We start from the raw sequence: 18,787 nt of genomic DNA, 5'->3' as shown, positions 1-18,787 counted from the left end.
AGCAGTTTGTTTACAACATGCATCATTGCCCTCAAAGTTTTTTTTTTTACATATGTTAGCTTCAGTACTGAAACAATAATCTATTAATAGATTAGTCCACAGACATAAAATAAGTCATTTATTATTCCAGTTCTGTGAAGATAAGCAAATTAAATATCTTTGATTTTTTTTGTGTGTATTGGTTGACCAAAGCAAACATTCTGAAGAAGCAGCTTGTCAAACATTATGGTCAATACTTTTCACTTTTTTTTTTTTTTTTTACACAGATTAATCTAAAAATAATCTGTAAATTTATCCATAAATAGAGTTAAAAGATTCAGTTTCAGATTTCAGTTAACAATCAATACATTTAAAATATCTGATTAAGGTGCTGAGTCGTTCAAGACACACTCATGATGCATCTATGAGGAATCTCTCACACACACACACACGCACGCACGCACGCACACTCTCACGCACACACACACACAGGAGTGAGTCAACACATGGTTAATAATCTCTCTCTCTCTGTGTGTGTGTCTGTCTGTCAATGAGAAGAGTTCAGGGCACTGTTGGGGAGGAGGAGGTGTGTTTTACTCACCCTGGACCGCTGCCCGGTTTGGATTCATATGACACTAACTGAAACCCCCCGATAAACCCCCGCACTCTCCCCCCAAAGACCGGTTTAAAAATAGCCTCGATTCGATGGAAACAAGCCCGGAGTTCTGAGAAACTGTGGAAAATGACCAAGCTAAGTGTAGGCGAGCAGACTTGTCTTACACCGTGTCCAAGCCAAACATTCACTGCACATATGGTGACCACTAAAATATATACAAATAATAGCGTGAGACCTAAAGTATAGATTATAAACAGCCTGCATCCAACCCCCACTTAACCACTTTATACACATCGAGGCAGGGATTCAGGTTAAAGCTTAAAAGAAGCACAGCATGTTCTAAATTTAACACCTTTCAGATTTAAGCACAGAGGTATGCAGATTGTGGTTTGCGGAAAATCAACGACAGTTCCTATCTGCAGAGCGCAGGGTGCAAGCATAGGAAATCAGATAGAGAGCCTGAGGAAGAAGAGTTGGGAATCCAATCTGAGTTTCATGAACCATCAATGAACCTTTCACTTGAAATCAGTGCTTGTAAAGTTTAACTTCATGCTGTCCATTCAAAGCGGTGCCGTGCAGGAGACCTGGCCGGCGTTTCAAGGAACAAGGTCAAACAGCGCTGCTATTTTTAGAAAGTTTGTGAATTAGATGCAGTTCGGTCCCCCACTGAAGGCACGCATGTCACATTACACGAAAGAGAGGAGAGCCCATTTGGTTTTTAAAAGACGTGCGATAACTCTGGGAAAAAGTAGCTTACTTCCTCTGAACGCTTAAATAAATTAAATATGTGAATACCTGTCACCTTCGGAGTGTGTGCAGAGCTGGAATGGGCTCTGATGGGGCATTACTGTGTGAAGGCAGCAACTTTGGATGAAGAGGACAGGAAAAAAAAGGGCTTATCTTAGGTTTTTAATTTCCTGCTTCATTTCACGTTTCAGGACCATAAAAATTCTCATTTCGAAAAACTGCAATAAGCAACAATGAGACATGATCATAACTCAGAATTACTTCTATAGTATCCAAGCAGCAGACCCCCTCCCTCCCGCAGTCAGCCTAATTGCTTTAGCCAAGATGTGACAAGCCAGACAATTGCTGTGCAAGGGATTATCAAAAAAGAAACCCAGAAAAGTATGATCAGATATTCAGTCCGTCGGTCGCACTCTGCCAAAAACTCTTCACCCGCAGTGCTTTGCATCACCTGTTGTGCAGATCTGCTCTGTGGCCTCAGGAAGGAGGACTAGTTTACCAACAACAGCACTTCTTCACAAAACTTATGCACAATGTGTTCAGTGCAGTTCAGTGTGTTTCTGCAGGATTTCACCCTACGAGCACACAGAAATCAAATTATAATATAATCAGAATCAAATAATCAATTATCATCAATGCCAAACTTTGCTTTTTTTATATGTTAACTGTAATCTGTACATGGCAGGTGAAGAAAGGGCTGCAACTAATGATTCATTTATCAATTGACAGACTAATCAGTGCATCTATAACGCTGTTCTTTTTCTGTAGATCGACTAATCAATTAAATCAGCTGAGTGTTTCAGCTTCAGGTCAATCAAAACGTAGTTATTAGACAGCACATTTAGCTCTTGACGCCTCATAGACAAACAATAGATCAAAAAGTAACTGACATATCAATCAATAATGAAAATGATCAGCTGACTCTCGTCTAAACTTCAGCGGATCGTTCCGTGTCACAACTTCACACGACTTTCAGAGCCTCTACAGACGGCCCTCACACGACTACCTGCATTAAAACGACATAAAAAAAGTTTTCTTATCTTAAATTTGCACAAAGCAGGAGCTTAGGCATGCGGCTGACTCCTGAATCAAACCTAAACTAAAACAGTCTGGCAGAGAAGTTTGTCCAACTCGCTCGCATTTAAACAGCAGACCAACGAACGGCCTGAAAATCGAGCCAAAACAAACGCGGCTGACAGCGAATTCTGAGGCATCATCAGCCAACTTAAATCAAGCCAACCTGGTTTTCTATCATGTCTGGCTCACTTATTTTCTCTCGATTTCATCACTCCATCACTTGTGAGATTCCAGTCTGTGTCACTGAAGGCAGGATATGTGTTGCTTTCGGTGGTGGAAGAAGTACTCAGATCTTTTACTTTAAAAGTAGCAAAACCACAGTGTAAAAATACTCAGTTACAGGTAAAACTCCTGCATTCCAAATCTTACTTAAGCAAAATATCATTGAAGGTGGCCAATTTCAGAAAAACATATATCATATTGCAGGATTACAATGATTGATGCACAACAATACATCAAAATTAACCAGTTGATCTATATTTTATATTAATAATCTGAATCTACAAAGTAACTTGTAATTAAAGTCATCAAATAAATGTAGTGGAGTAAAAAGTGCAGTATTTGCTTCCAAAATATGGTAGAGTACAAGTATTAGTACCTCAAAATTGTGCGTAAGTACAGTACTTGAGTAAATGTACTTAGTTACATTCCATCACTGGTTGTTTTATTGTTATGTGATGTTTTTTTCTGGGATGAGACCCTCGGATTCAGGGGGACATGCTGTGCCTGACGTTCGTTTTAAGACTGTACACCAAATCAGAGCGAGGTGGTGAGAGGCTCTGGGTGTCTGGTGGGTCTTTCCAGGGAAATAACCTCTGGCACAAAGATGGATGGTTACATTTCCTGCAGCAACAACAGCCGTTTGTTTGGAGGAAATAGGAGAGTAACTGGGCTGTTAGTACAGGCTGTGATAGCCGCCATGGCAGAACAGGCAAAGAAATAACTCCGCTAACAGAAAAGAAAACTTCACAAATTGAAAATCCCAGGAAAAGGACGCTACGGTGCCACCCACACCACTTGATTGAGAGCCAATCTCTAGGAAACGAAGCACAGAAAACCCACATCAACACACAGCTGAAGATGAAGATGAGAGAAAAGGGTGATGTTGCATGGAAACGCAGTACACAACTATAGATAAGAAGCAGATGGATAAAAAATAACAGGAAGCAAATCAAGGTACTTCATCACATTGATGCCAAAATCCTGATTTGCAACACTGCAAACGATGAACTAACACAATCCGTAGTGGTCATTCGTCATAATTAAAATCAAACAAGCTTGAAATCAGAATGCAACTGATGCACCTTACGACTGCACCCAGGTGAGGAGCCTGCTGTCCCTCCGGTTCTTCATTTATCAAAGACAGGCAAGCAAACAAAGCAATCACGGCTACGGCTGCCTCCTCTGCTCCGAGTGCAAAAAACAGACCCAGCCAGGTGCGTGCTGGTCTTATACCTGTCTGCATGTATCAGCATGAGGCGCCTCTAGTGCTGTCTAATTCAAACAAAAACAGAAACAGAAAAAAACGTGACCTAAATTAAGCAATTAGCAAATCAATTAAACACTCAAAACAAATCAGAAATAGCATCGACACAGTGATAAGTGATCATTCTGTGAGCTGCAATATCTCCAACATCGAGTCTTTTCCTCTTCCTGAATAACGACACACAAGTTGAGTAAAAATAATTGATTAAAATTTACCGAGTACACATGTGACATAAATTAGTTTGATGAGGAGCTTTACGATCAGTTTCAGTGAATTCACGTTTTATTGCAGTTACAGGCACAAACGATTTGGCAAAATCTGTGACGATCATTAAATATTGTAATGTTTCCTGCTAAAAAACCCAAACTTTTACGGCCGTGTCTCATTTCTCCACCACCGGCAAGCGGGACGGGAGATTGGGAAGTCCGGGGGGTGATTTGCTCCACTTTCAGCCTGGCTGGCTAATCAATGATGCGGGAGGTCTGCCCTCATTATGAAGTGATTAAGAGATCATTTGGAGCAACAAACCAATGCACTTTTGCCACCCCCCAGCCCACCCAACTCAGAGTTCAACGATCAATAACTGGTACGTATGGCCAGATGCTATTTACAGGGACGCTCGTGGCCTTATTTCAGTCGTTTCCTCCCATTAAACACAGGCGCGAGGAGAATCGAAGCGGATTTAGAGGGGAAGTTCTGTTTCTCTCGTCTCCATGGTGGCGAGAGGAAAAGTGCTGTGATGTCTGTATTATCTTAATCGTTCAGGAGTTAATATGATGCTACTGAGTGTTCGGGTTTTTAAAATAAACAGGATTCTGGGGATTGTGGGTGACGCAGCTGAATGGGAGTTTTGGAGGATCTTTGCGCTTAGTCATCAGCTAATAATCCTTTAAAACGCTGAAAATCCACGCACATATGAAGCCGCATTAGCTACTTCTTCACATGAAATATGCATGAAAAACGACAAGGATTCATTTCTGGATGATTCATATTCTTCCCTTTCAAGAGAGATCCTTTTTGTTGTGCATGCAGCTTCCAAGCCGCCCGGTGGGCAGCATGCACAGCCCCCTTGTTACACAAGTCAAGGAGTGTTTGTCTGGGATGCTATAGAATGAAAAGCTACTCTCTTCTTCATCATCTAAAGGGCAACTAATACAGGAGTGACGGAGACATGAAGCATGAATCTGCAAGTATTACGACCACAAACAACACACAGAAACCTCGGTGCATGACTTTACATGGAAATGAAACAAAGGAGAAGAAAAGTCCTGAAAACATGCAGCAACAGAGGTTCCTTAACAAAGATTCTTTCATGAGACAGAGGACGCTCTCTGGCCAAAAAATATAAATCTGAGGCAATTTGCTGACATTGAGAGCTACAGGTTATATTTCTCCCTCTAATTGCTGGACTCCATCCACTGTGCTTCACGAAGCGCAACAAGACAGCCATCCAGTGCCGCTTGTGGCCGAGGCGGGTTGGCAAGCGCAGCCCGAGCCCGTGTTCGACAAGGGGTTAACGTTTCTGAAGAGCAGCTCGACAAAACCACAGGAAGACAGCCAGTCTGGACGGACGGGCCGAGGCCTGTCACTTGTCCAGTTTGTGGTCTGCCGCCTCCCGCCATCTTTTTCTTCTTCTCCCTCTCCTTCCCTCTAGCCTTTCACTGAACTCAAAGCTTTTCCTCCCAAAATTTACACACTCATCAGCTTGGCTATAATTTCCAGTCCTGCACTAACCACACCGGGACCGCAGGAGGGAAGCCACTGCACGCCTGTTTTTGGAATCAAAAGTAATTCAAAGCCTGCCAAGGGTTCAAATATAATAGCTGATGATTGGGCTAATGGCAGAAAAGGTTGTGAGCAGCGAAAACATCCACTGTATTCACCTTTACTTCCAGAAGGCTGCAACAATAATAGGGAAACAGATGTAACTAAATTGGCACTATAACTTTATGTGCCGGCCACAGGCAATCTGTAAATTAACTTTAAATGCAATTTAGGCAACTATACCTGGGAGATATTGTGCACTGAATCAGCAAAAATACAAGGGAAAACTTTTCTTCTAAGCACATGAAAGAAGTTATTTCTGCTCAGTTGGTAGAGCGACTGAAAAAAAAAAAAAAAAAAAAAGCCACATGCAGTCAGGACAGTGATGGAGGACCCACTTCAACCACGCTGCACAAGGTAAGAGGCAAGTCCGCTTGCTATTCTCAACCTGTGCATTTGTAACGCTTGATGCAACATGTTAATGTGATTTCTTGCTAGGGGTGGCCAAACGGGGCCAGACCTGGAGGCCAAGGCCCGGTGGTCTCAACAGATAGCCTGGACCGGCCTGTGCTGTGTCAGCCCTGGATTATGGATGACAAGGAGCCTGCGGGGCTGACAGGTAATAATTCACTCCCCAGGGGTCCCACACCCTTCACTGGACACAACACAACCAGTCGGAAAAGGCTGGGGGGGTGAAGGGGAGGGACACGGTCTTGGAGCTCACATCCTTATAACCCGCCCGCTTCCCCCTTTTTCCACTATCCACTTCAAGAAACCGGGTTCTTATTGGCTGCTCAGTTGCCACGGGTAACCAGCCATTATCAAAATGAAATATGAGGTGCTACAGACCGGTGCCTCTCTCAGGTGCAGGGCCAAACAAAGTCCCATATGTCGCGGATGAGGGGCTGAGATTAACTGTTGCTTCCTGAAGCACGGCGCTGCACCGGCCCATTCTTCAGACGCCGGCAGTTGCACAATGCCGCCATGTGCTCGAGGTCTGAGACACTTCAGACAAATCACTGTTGTCAAGGTGCCACAACAATAGCCCAAAAAATATTATCCAATGCTCTCAAGTTCTGCTGAGCCTGAAATGGGGGGAAATGAGCGTGAGTGTAGCAATTCAGCCACTTCAGGTTCACCTGAGGATTTTATGAATCGTGTCTTCATATTTCCTACTGAAATTCAGCTTTTTCCTCTGACCAATCCAAACTGAGTGTGTGTATATATGTGTGTGTGTGGGGCTGTTATATGTAGCTATGTCCTGATATTGAGCACTTTATCTCGATGATGTAAATGGAAATAGGCCTGCTGAACGTCCCCCAAGGGCCACGGTCCTCAGCCCCTGGTTAGGAGCCTATTTCAACCATCATTACCCTGAGGACCCATTAGGAAGATGCCATCTGCACACGCGGGGCCCCTCCGCCGAGGCCTCTTGTCATTTCAAACTAAAAGCAAGTGCCGAAATGGAAATCGGAAATAAAATTACAAACTGGGCTAAATGCACCATTAACCATGCTAACTGAGCGACGGACCTATCAGGGCCTGAAAATGAGAGCCGGACGAAGAGCGAGCAATTTTCAGCGGTGACGGGGAAATGAATGCTCTGCTGCTACTGTGCACTCTCTCACATTTAGGACTGTAACTCACCCGTCAGCAGAATGTGACTTTCCTAATGGCGTTGTGTAAAAACAACAGAGAGGACTTGATTGTTTGTGAGCGTGGGAGACGGCCACAAACGGGGGCTGAATATAGATTTGTATGCACTATATATAGTGTAAGTAGGAGTGCAGGCAGACACGGTGGGGAGCATCAGACGGTCTCAGAGACTGGAGCATCTCACTTCTCCTGCAGGGCAGCAGCACCTCTCCTTGTCAGCAGACCAGCAACATGTCAAATAAAATAACCTGAAACCACATCGCAGTGTCCTCCGAGCAGCGCAGAGTGCTAAGTCACTGTACAACTGTGGTAGGAAACCGCGAGCCATCAGCGGCCTCCCCATCCTGTGATATCACTGCAGCAGCTGAGACGTGCAGGGACGAGGGAAAAGAAAAATCACAAGACCTGACCACACAGCCTCCACTTAAACATCTGACTGGAACAAGGAGTGCGTGATGTTTTCTCCACAGCGGCCAAGACAAGAAGCACATTCTGAACGAGCCAAAGTTGCCTGTGCTGTTCGATCAACACAAAGTCACCCTTAAGCAGAACATTCATTTTTAAAATGCCTGCAAAACTTTTGCAAGGTTAGGGCCAAATGTGAGAGAAATAAAAAAGGTCTAAGATGCCTTCGAGTCAGGCGTAACATTGCCAGCAGGCCAAGATCGAAAAAGCAGTGGTGTAATCTGTCTCTGTTTGTGCGTAGAGGAGATTTATTTATTGTTGAAATGTTCTTAGCCTCAGCTGAAACTGAACACCCACTGAGGGGCGATGAGAGGGCTAATGCACAACAGGCTGAGACAAATCATGGTCCCACTTCAGCAGAGGATGGCTCAAGAGCAGCTCTGAGCACCCATTCCAACATAAATAACCACCAGCGGCTCCAGGGAACCTTACGGGAGAAAAAACACAGCTTTCTAATGTCTTTGCGCATCGTATGCAACACAAGCGTGCAGGCTGCTGCTGGCAGTCTGCGTGCAAAACAGAAACCTGTTAGAACAATGAGCTCATCGCTTTCCCTCCGAGTTTGGCACCAACACAAAACTGCAGATGAAGTAAGCATTATTGTGCAGGTAAAATCTAACGCGTCCTTTTAATATGATCCCACACTAACGCAGATGTTGTTTCTTTTCCAGGCATCGGCGAGATCAATTTGATCCAATGCTATCCGCCAGTAAAAGAAAGCCAGTCGCTTTTCTTCACACAAACAGACCTGGCCTGTTTCCGCTGGAAAATAAACCGGGCTATCCAAATTCAATTAGCGTCCCGGGCAAGATGCCACTCAGAGGGACGCGTTATCAGCCGCTAATGCGGGACAAGTTGCTGAGGACTCTCGCAGCAAGTCAGCAGAGAGCGGAAACGTGATGTGAGTGCTGCAGGTCTGAAGCATGAAATCGTACATAAACATGCGAATTTGTGTCCAAACGCAGCAGCTCGCTGGTCCTGGTTTGAGATTTTCTGCTGTTCAGGACTCGGAAACAGCCAAGGGGAGAAAAACAAGCGGTGTCTCCGGACCGCAAATGCAACTTGGGCAGAGTTCAGGCGTATTAAACGTGTCAAAAAACGTTGTTTTGACGTGATTAAATTAAATGGAGAGGCTTGGACGCCCTCTACGCGGTGAAATAATCTCTCCGCTGAGGTAAACTTGGAGCATCAGACTCCTAATGAGCAAAGTAAGCGCAGCTGCAGCAGCATCGTTAAAGTCCTCAACTAGCAAGCGAACCACTTCTTACCGTATTGTTTCCTTCGTGGGTCCGTTGAGGAAAAAATACCCGTCGCTGTCTCTCAGAGCAGACACTGTAGCAGAGACGAAGCGGTAAAGTCGCGGTGAAGAAGGCAGAGTAGTTAGTTTAAGAGTTTTTATCGTGAAACGGTTAGTAATCCCAGAGCGCCAGAGCAGCGAAAAGGCGCCCCTCACTGCTGTGACAGACTGGAGCTACACTGAAATCACAACACTTCGGCAGCCGCTCAAGCCACGCCCCCACGCGGTAGTTTGACAGGCACGTCACCCAATCACGGAGCGACGTTAGGATCGTGTCGTTTGCGATTGGTTTATTGTTCAGTTTTTGTGTTGCGCCCCGCCCCGCTCGGCTCACTTTTCTCCCAGATGTTCAATGCCAGAACATCAGGGCGCGTGTACCTGTAGCCAGCCAATCAGAGCGCAGGACGGGGGATTTAAACACACATAGTTTGACTTTATTGGAGGAAATATTCAAAACTACATTGACCACATTATTCTTTTGTAAATTATATTGCATTATACCATATTAGGAAGTGTATGGTATCATGTATTTGCATACTAATATATTTTTTTACACTTTCAATTCAGTATATTCATTTATATATAATGTACATATTTTGCATATCATATACATATATAGTTTATTTTTATTTCTAATTCTGTGTCTTTTTTATTTGTCTTATTGATCTTTTTATGTCTGTAATCCACATTGCTGTCTGTACCAATTTAATTTGCCTGTCATGGGATTAATAAAGTTTTATTTTATCTTTACAGTACATGGAATTACAACAACTACACTTTACTTTATGCTGAAGTAATTTGTAAATCTGGCTATTCATATTCTCAGTCATCGTTCAGTTTTTGTCAACTGTTGTTTATTTATTGTTTGTCAGTTTTTGTTATTATTGTCAAGCAGGTTTTATCCTCTATCTTATTTTATCAATTTTCTATCCCTGTTTTTATGTTCATTCTATGTCTTTTTCATGTGAAATACTTTGATTTGATGCATTTGATTTCTCCGTTGTAGTGCACTTTGAGCAGCAATTCCTTTATGACAGGTACAAATAGTTTATTATTATAATTAAAACGATTATAATTATTATTCATATCAATCCTTTAGAACTCCAACTAACTGTTATTTTCATCATTAGTGAAGTTAGTATTATTTGGTAAACATCTGATTTACAGAAGAGTTTGGCGTCTTCGTTTGAAAAATTATTTTTCATTTCATTTTTTATTTCATTGTCTTTTATTTTTCATTTTCTGGCAATCAATTTACGGTATTGGTTAAACAACAAATCACTGTGACACTGCACACAACAACGTGAACTGTACAGATGAATATATATGATGCATACTTACATTGTCTCTCTCAAATCAATCATGTTCCTGTAGGAAGCTGCTGTGTACTATGAATGACCTACGAAGAATTGAAGCTGAATACAATTTGAAAAGCAGGGACAAAGTGTACCAACAACAGTTAATCAGCCGGTGATGGTGGTGCGCAGTCTATTCCCAGAAACACTAATAAGACACCTGTGCAGAGATGGCAGTGCTGAAGCATTTGGTCTGACTCTGCAACAGCCTTTGATGATAATCTAATAGATGGCCGTGGACTCACTGACTCATTCATAGCCTTCATCTACTGCATTTCCATTTCAGTCAGTCTTTCTTGTCAAAATGCTCCTAAGTTATAAAAAAAGGGGGGGGGCAGCAGTTCAAGTGGCTCCTGCAGCAATTGTCTGCACTGGTTATGATACATATACTGTTAGCCACTTTGGTAGTCAGATAAATAAGATGGCCTCCTTTTCAGGTCATGCTTGTTCATTAAATTCCTCTTTGGCCTCAAGCCGCAGGAAAATAGCTGTGAGTTTCGGTCGGCTCTGACTCAACACTAGTAGATTTACTCCAGTCATTTCTCTTGGCAGCGCGATGCTGCCTGTTGTGGTGAGGCTCTTTCGAGGGGAGGAAGAGGACACAAGCTTTGCGTGCCATGATTCGCGTGGACTTGCTAAATCTTTGGCTAGCCTCAGTTCACCACAATATTTTGCCAGTATGGGTTTTGGCAGTAAGGCGGCTTGATATATTGACAAGCTGTTCTCCTTTTGAATTTTCTTCCTTTTCTTCACAGTAGCAGAGTAGTGGTTGCATCCTGAATTCAAACACCTTAAGAGCCTGGGGGTCGGGTGCTTGTAGACCTCTACATGTGAAAAGCTACTCTGGGTTGGTATTATTAAAGAAAACTTTTTGCTGAGTTTGATTTATCCCTCTCATGTCTGCATGGTAAACATGAAGCTACAGGCAATTGATCATTATGATAGAAAATGTGGGGAAACAGCTCTCCTGGCTGCACCTCTCATGCTCAATGATTGATATGTTACAGCTTGTAAGTTTATTTCATATAAAAGTGAAAAAAACTGACCAGTTGTGGTTTTATAGAGGTTAAGGTCTTTATACTTAGCTGAGCTAATGACCTGGTGGCTTTAGCATCAAATTTACCATACAGACAATATCAGTCTTCTCAACTAACTGTCAGCACCAAAGGGAATATGCATATTTGTTGAAATGCCATCTAGTGGTGAGGTTGCAGATTGCAGCCAACTGAAGACTGCAGTAAAAACTACAGTTGCCACAAAAAACATGACTTAAATCCAGTGTTTGTCTGTTCTGGGCTTTTTTAGAAACACGGCGGTGCAATATGGTGGAATCTGTGGAAAAGGACCTGCTCCCTCTGTAGATGATTGATCAGGTACAGATACACTTACCAAATCATAACTATGAATATTATATTACATTTCTGAATATTCTGCCAATAAATCTCCTTAAATCTTACCTCATCTTCTCCATTCATTTTTTTATTATATGCTTATTCAAGGAGTTACATTTGTGATGAAGATTTGACTCATCTACTTTATTTTGTGACTGTCAGCATACAAAGGAGAGTGAACTCGCTTCCTCTTGCTGTCTTATCTCACAAAAGCACGCATCCAGCAAAAACAACAGAGGTGTGGAAAAATTCGAACACAATAATTGGTTAGAAAAGGGCAGCAATGCTGCGGGTTTCCATCATCATTCAGACTGCTGCTCACTCGTTTGCATGGGAACACGGAAGTTGCAGCAGTAAGCCTGCAAGACACTGAGGGATATTAGAGACTCCCTCTGGTGAAATGAGCATTCCTCTGGTGCACAATGTTTTAATTCAATATTTTTACACAATTTTCTGTAAACGTTGCTCACATTGGTTAATATTGTATTATTTTCTGGCCAGTATATTGTGATATTCCAAATCTGAGGAGTTGTTAGCGGGAGGGTTATGATACTGGGTAAAGTATCAGGACTGAATATTAGTGATGATTTCAGTCTCTTCCACTAGTCTCGGCCAGGTAGCAGATTTCTTAAAAGAATTCCTCTTCCACTCTCATTTTTATATAAAAAGTTCAACATCTTCCTGAGGTTTCTGTCCATATTTTGAGTTAAATTGTGCTGCACTATACTGTATAACACATGATCACATAACTATTTTAACCACTGTGCAGTGACATTTGTCTTGTTGGCATGAAAATTTCATTGCCATGCGCAATGACAATAAAGACTCTTGAATCTTGAATCTTGAATCTTGAATTCAGCATCTACAGCTCTGATGCGGTTGTGATAGCATGACAATGCCTACATCATCGGAGTGGGTTAAGGTTAGGGCTACATTTTTTGGATGGAAATTAAGCTCTATGAGACAGAGGCATACGCTATCAGGATGTGACTACTTAACAATAATAATAATAACAATTATTTCTATTATTATGACTCTAAAATGCTTATATGGGTCATTTTGCACTGAGGATTACCTAGATTGTGTCTATTAAGTGTCTTCATTCTGTACAGGAACAGGAAAAACACACTATAAAACAAGAAAATATGGGTAGAAATGTCAAAAGAATGGATTAATCGATTTATTTATTTATGTATTCATTTATCTGCTCCGGTGAGTATTTATATCATATCTGGCTTTTAATCTACGTTCACATTATCTTTAACTGCTCATGAATTATCATTGCTATTTGCAGGTTATCATTATGATGATAAACCTGCCATAAACTGCTGATGCGATCACTGGACAAACCACTTCTTCAGTACGTTTTGTGGAATGCCCTAACACACGGCCTGCAACCTGAACACCAAACATGATAACATGTTCCTGTGAGTCAGGACTGACAATCACGCTGCAGTACATCAACAAATGCCTGTGCTGAGGGAGGAGCGTGTGAGCACAATGGCTGAATTCAAACAGCCTGTTTTGGAGCCCGCTGGAACGGCTCGAAGACTTGCGTCACCTTAGAGGCAATTATGAGAAACACACACAAGCTATATATTTTGCGTTTGGTCCCATGGGTCTCTTTGAGCGAGCCAAAGCACTGAAATCTGAAGAACAGAGAGGGAGAGGTGTGGGCTTTGAATCCAGCATAATGATGACAATGTTCCACAAGGCTTTAGTGTCGTCCTCTCACAGGACTGCAAAGACCGTCTATAAACAAGAGGGAATATCTACCTGTATTTACCAGGAAGCTGAGCATATCCCTGCCTGTCAACAATCATTAATATATGTAAATGTATTAATGCTATTCCACCGGGATAGAATACAATATGAGGTAGCTTGGATTGATGGCGTGTGCAAATGGACTGAAATTATGTGCAATTTGTCTTTCTCCACTCTGGAACTTTTCAATATGTGTATGTGGCTGAAGGGTATGCATATATTGTGTGGTAATCCCTGTTTGTGTCTTTGTAAATGTATCTAACTTGAGCCGACAGAGAGACATTGTTATTCTGCCGCGGTGCAATGTTGTGCATGTGTTCCTTATCATGCAAGGAGATTTAAGCTTTTTATTTGAATTCTTTTGCAGTCTGTAGAAGGAAAGAAGACAGCAATGCACTTTTTGAAATTATCATAATCAATTTAAAATGACGATGACATTGGAGCGAAGCATTTTATTTATCACATACATCTCGCGCTGATCATCACCTCTATGCTAGTATCTGGCCCATTAAAGACAAAGAGGTCATTTTGGAGGTATTCTGAATTGCATTTTAGAGTTTGTTTTTTCCTGGAAAATGCTACAAAATGTACGATTTCATGCGCACAAGTGAAGAAGTCAGCAAAAATGCAACTTTGGAAATCTTTCCGCCTGATTTGGCTCCCTGGTCTGGCAGTTACTGCTCACCTCTGACTGGGAGTGTCCTTTATGCTACTGGATTAGCTCACTGAACAAGAGTTTGTCCTCATGGCTGTTCTCTATGTTGAACTAGTAAATACTGTCATCCTGTGGTGAGGGTAACGCACATTCAGAGCTATTGGCTACTGTGAATACTAATCAATATCCCTGACAAGTCCCTCCTGAGCTTCCTGTATTTACAGAAAACACTTAAATATGCAGAATCAAATTGCTGTTTCATGGTAAATGTCAGCTTCAGTTTGAGGGTGTTTACATCTACACCAGCTGATCTGTACAATAATTAAAATATTCTGAGGCGATATTGTTCCTCAGTTTTGTGGGACTGTGTTGTAAAAGAAAGTCAGATTGACCTATGCACTCATCTTTTTTAATATTTGGTTTTAACTCCTTTGCAGTTTATGAGTGTGTGAAATGAGCAGGCAGCTGGTATCTGGTGATGCCCTCAGTCTGGTCTCGACCCCATTGCCAGTGAGGATGTTGATGTTGGACGAGGTCAGGCAAACAAAACCCTTGGGTAAAGCTTGAGAAGGAGCGTTGATCTTGTTTAAACCTACAGAACTTTATTTCCAAAGATGCCAAATATCTCAGGGAGAATTTTGGGGAGATTTGTAGAAAATGATGCACAAAACAGCTGGAATATTTCTAGTTGGTGATAAATAACAATAATAAAAAAAGATGGAGTCTTGATTTTGAACATTTTAGTCAGTATTAACCTCAAATATCTTTAATGCAGAACCTGAACATGTTGTTAGACAAATATATATAATGTTGACAGAGTGGAGTAAAATGTTTCCCATTTAAAGGTGTTTTTATGGTCGGATAAAAACATCTCATGGGTTGCAAACTCCTGTCAGCAGCACAGTCGGACTCCTCTCCACCACCCTGAGCTCGAAACTCTTATTTCTCACCTTTTTTTTTTTTTCTTTACAATAAGAACACACTGCTCCCTGCACTGGTACAGAAGATTGGACACAAGTGGTGCTCCGAAGAATCATCCAATATGAACACAGTGTAAATCCTCTGGATACTGGGCTGTCTCGTCCTTGGCAAGTGAGACACATGATCATTGGAGTCAAAGAGGCGACTGACAGCCAAGGACATTCAAATGTGTGGCCACTAAAAACTAATAGTTTGCCTTGTCTGCACCACAGACTGTAGGAAACACGGACATAGTTTTAGACGCAGGTTTCTCAGTGACAGCAGCTGCTGACTCCACGAAACCAATCCAAAAATGGGCAAAGAGGTGGAGGGTGGGTGGAGCTGAAGCAGGCTGCATGAAGCTGAAACCAAGCAGCTAGCTGTCACTCAAAGCGGCCATGCCTATAATTATGCATAGGTTTAAGCCTTAATGTCATTTAAATTAGTGAATTACATGAAAATTCACCCCTGTAGGTTATCACGAACATGGAAATTAGCTATAGAGACCGAAATCTTTTTTTTTTTTACCAGGCTGCAAACATGTTTATTTCTGCTGTAAAGCTGGTCATTTTAATATGGGGGTCTATGGGGAATGACTCGCTTTTGGAACCAGCCTCAAGTTGCCCCAGTGGTTGCTGCTTGGTCTGTACATAACAGATCCTTCCTTTGCTGCATTGTCCTAAACCTGGATGGATATGTTTTACAAAGAGCTACAAGTCCTGTTCACTTGACGTGAATGTAAACACACTTACATTCAAGCTAAAAGTCCACAGGTACTCCTCATGGTTTCATTTCAAATGAAAACAGCTGAAACATACCCATTACAGACTGCACACAGATCAAATCTTGTAGTCGTCACATTATATAGAAATGCGGCAGCACTGATGTCGAGGTTACATTTCCAGTTCCATTAGAGGGGAAGTAAAACATACCTAATGCTCCTGATCCAAGTATCTGGTTGACCGTATTTATCACTCACAGCTGAGGATGAAGAAGTGGTGACTTCACTACACAAGCAGCCATAAGGAGAGGCTGGAAACATGTCTAGCCATTTGGCTGTATTAGCGATACGCTGTGTGTATCCGCTGTCTGTGTGATCTTAATCCAATACTGGGATTCATAATCCCCAGCAGGTTTTTCAACTAAACAAAGCTTAGGAGAGATTTGGTTGTTTGTTTATCATCTGAGCTGATGTCAAAAGGTGAGTTTCAGGAGAAATGGAAGCCGAACAGGAGGAGCTGGAATTCTCTCCCACTTCTCCCATCACTGCCAAAACACTGAGCCTCAGACTGAAATGTTCTGCTGTCACAGAACGTCAGCTGGATGCACCTCACCAGCTCACGCAGATGTCGGTGCTTTCTCGTGATACCCTTCCAGTCGATGTAGCCACTGTTGCATACCAATGATTTTGTGTTAAGTCATCAAACAGTAGCATATGGTTGGAAGAGATGGTCGTTAAGCTCCTTCTGTTTGAACAAAACTACCACAGCTACGACTAGTAATACTTTGATAATCTTAGTAATGGTCTGAAAATGAATGAATCCCCGGAGCATATGTGCTTTCTATTGCTAGTAATGTTTTATGTCCATTGTCTGGAGGTTATGACTCAGTTATCTTGTTGTCTCCAGATATCAAGCTGTTACCGCATCATCATTATTCTATTGTCCCAAGACAGCAAATGGTGCTCGTGTTTATTTTACAAAGGCCAGCATCTCAAGATAACGGTTTAATTATAACGGTATGTTGAGGTATCAAATATTGTTTTCGGGTGACTTAAAACATCTCATCATTGCAGGATGATGAGACTGCTTCGTTCATGGCTGGGGAAGAAATCCCACAGGAGAACAGCTCAGAAATGATATTTGAGAGTGCAGGAAGCCTACGTATAATATTATAACAATCTCTTGTTATCTTTAGATATTGACACCATTAACTCCTGGTCACAACATGATGGTTTAACGTCTCAAGATAACAAGATAATTAAAACAAAATTTAAATTAAAAACTGAACGTAAACAGGCCAAAAATAATAAATCAATTACTTTATACAAACAATGTGGAGCAAATCATGTGAAATTCACAGAGAATTATCACCAGACTCCAGCCTCCCGCAGCTCTTCAGAGCTTTTTAGCATCTTTCAGCTCAGTGTTTTGGTTTTATGGCCTGCAGCTTTACTGTTACAGACTCACCTTATTTCCAGCAGCATGCAGCTGATGTTTCAGAAAAAAATCTACTAAACCAACTTTATGCTTCCTGCTCAGCACCAAGCTATAGATAAACAAGGTTAGCAGCTAGCTTTTGGACATATATGGGAGCATTTGGCAGCTAAAGAGCCAGATATTTGCCTCAAAATTAGCTTCAGCTTCGCCCCAACATAATGCAAACCGCAGCTCGACTGTAGTGTCTTTCACAAACATGGAAATAACAAAAAAACCTGGAGCCAACGCCAAAGTATTTGTTTGTGAATGATCAAAACTATTTCTGTCATTCACTCCATGTTATGTTCATGGTAGAGCTTCGCTGTTTGACACAAGGACACCCCAGCAGGACCCAGCAGACTGGACACTTGCTGACACTGCAGTCTGAACTCCAGTCTCTGGCTGAAGGACACACTCATTGACCACAAGGCCCCTGAGCTGCACTGCTCTGTGGCTAGAACACCAGCATGTGGTTAGCATTCGTGTCAGTGAACACATCTTGAGGAACCTTGTGACATTCAGCCAGGAGCTGGCCCGATGCACGTGGTCAATGCTTTTTCTTTTTTTCTTTTCGCCACATGAAAAACACAATTTTTCTGTTTTTTTTTTATACTGGTGGAATAAATGCAGGAAAAGTGCCCTCTTGGGTGCCCTTATAGTAAATATAACATGAAACTGCCCTCCACAGTGGCCCAGTGTGCGAGAACGGTCCCCTTCCAGTGGAGAAAATGTGATGCAGGGTCATACATTGGATGCCCTACATGCCAGAAAAGGGTTTGGAACTGTTTCACCATACATGCATCACAGTTTTCTGCATGCTGGTGACCCATTGCATGCAGCTGGTGCCCTGTTTTGTTTTTTCACCTCTGCCCCACAGACATCCTGAGTCTGCAACTGCCACAGGCTGACAGAGAGCTCCCTTGCTGCCAATAAGGGTGTTTTTTGGGGACAATCGGTGTATCAATGACTGAAATCAGAAATGGTCCAAGCTGTTTATCTGGTGTTTCTAGCACATGAATTCAGTGTAACAGTTTGCCCACCAGCATCTCATAAAGCACAGATAACATGAGTGTTTAATTGGGTGGGAGTGTGACTCTCTGCCCCGAGGGACCCGTGGTGCTGTTGGCCTCCTGACCATCACGCACCAACATTACCTGGATGAATGGGTTTCAGTGACACTGAGCTACACACATCCCCAGATTTCACCTTGAGGCTGGAAATGTGCTGTTCTGCCCTGCTTCTCCTCAGCTGGTCGCTGGACGCGTCACCCGCATGCCCCGATGTCGAGACAGATCACTGGAATCTGTAAATGTATGTAATGTAAAGCAGACGGCGAAGGCAGGGACAGAACTTGCAGCTGTAATTTTCCCACTGTGC

The 18,787-nt window shown here is 42.4% G+C and overlaps 1 protein-coding gene across 2 annotated transcripts in view; it reads right to left on the bottom strand.

Annotated features, from left to right (window-relative positions):
• sema6e (sema domain, transmembrane domain (TM), and cytoplasmic domain, (semaphorin) 6E) overlaps positions 1-9,231 on the bottom strand; it is a 149,776-nt gene extending 140,545 nt beyond the window's left edge. For both annotated transcript variants that reach the window (XM_041941749.1, XM_041941751.1), the window contains exon 1: positions 9,059-9,231. The gene's annotated coding sequence lies outside the window, so the exon portion shown is untranslated. The remainder of the gene's footprint in view (positions 1-9,058) is intronic.
• Positions 9,232-18,787: the final 9,556 nt, after the last annotated feature.

Source organism: Chelmon rostratus, chromosome 8 (genome assembly GCF_017976325.1).
Source record: "Chelmon rostratus isolate fCheRos1 chromosome 8, fCheRos1.pri, whole genome shotgun sequence".
Lineage (NCBI taxonomy): Eukaryota > Metazoa > Chordata > Actinopteri > Chaetodontiformes > Chaetodontidae > Chelmon > Chelmon rostratus.
The sequence above is the reverse complement of the archived record's forward strand: the minus strand, read 5'-3'. Positions and strand labels throughout refer to the sequence as shown.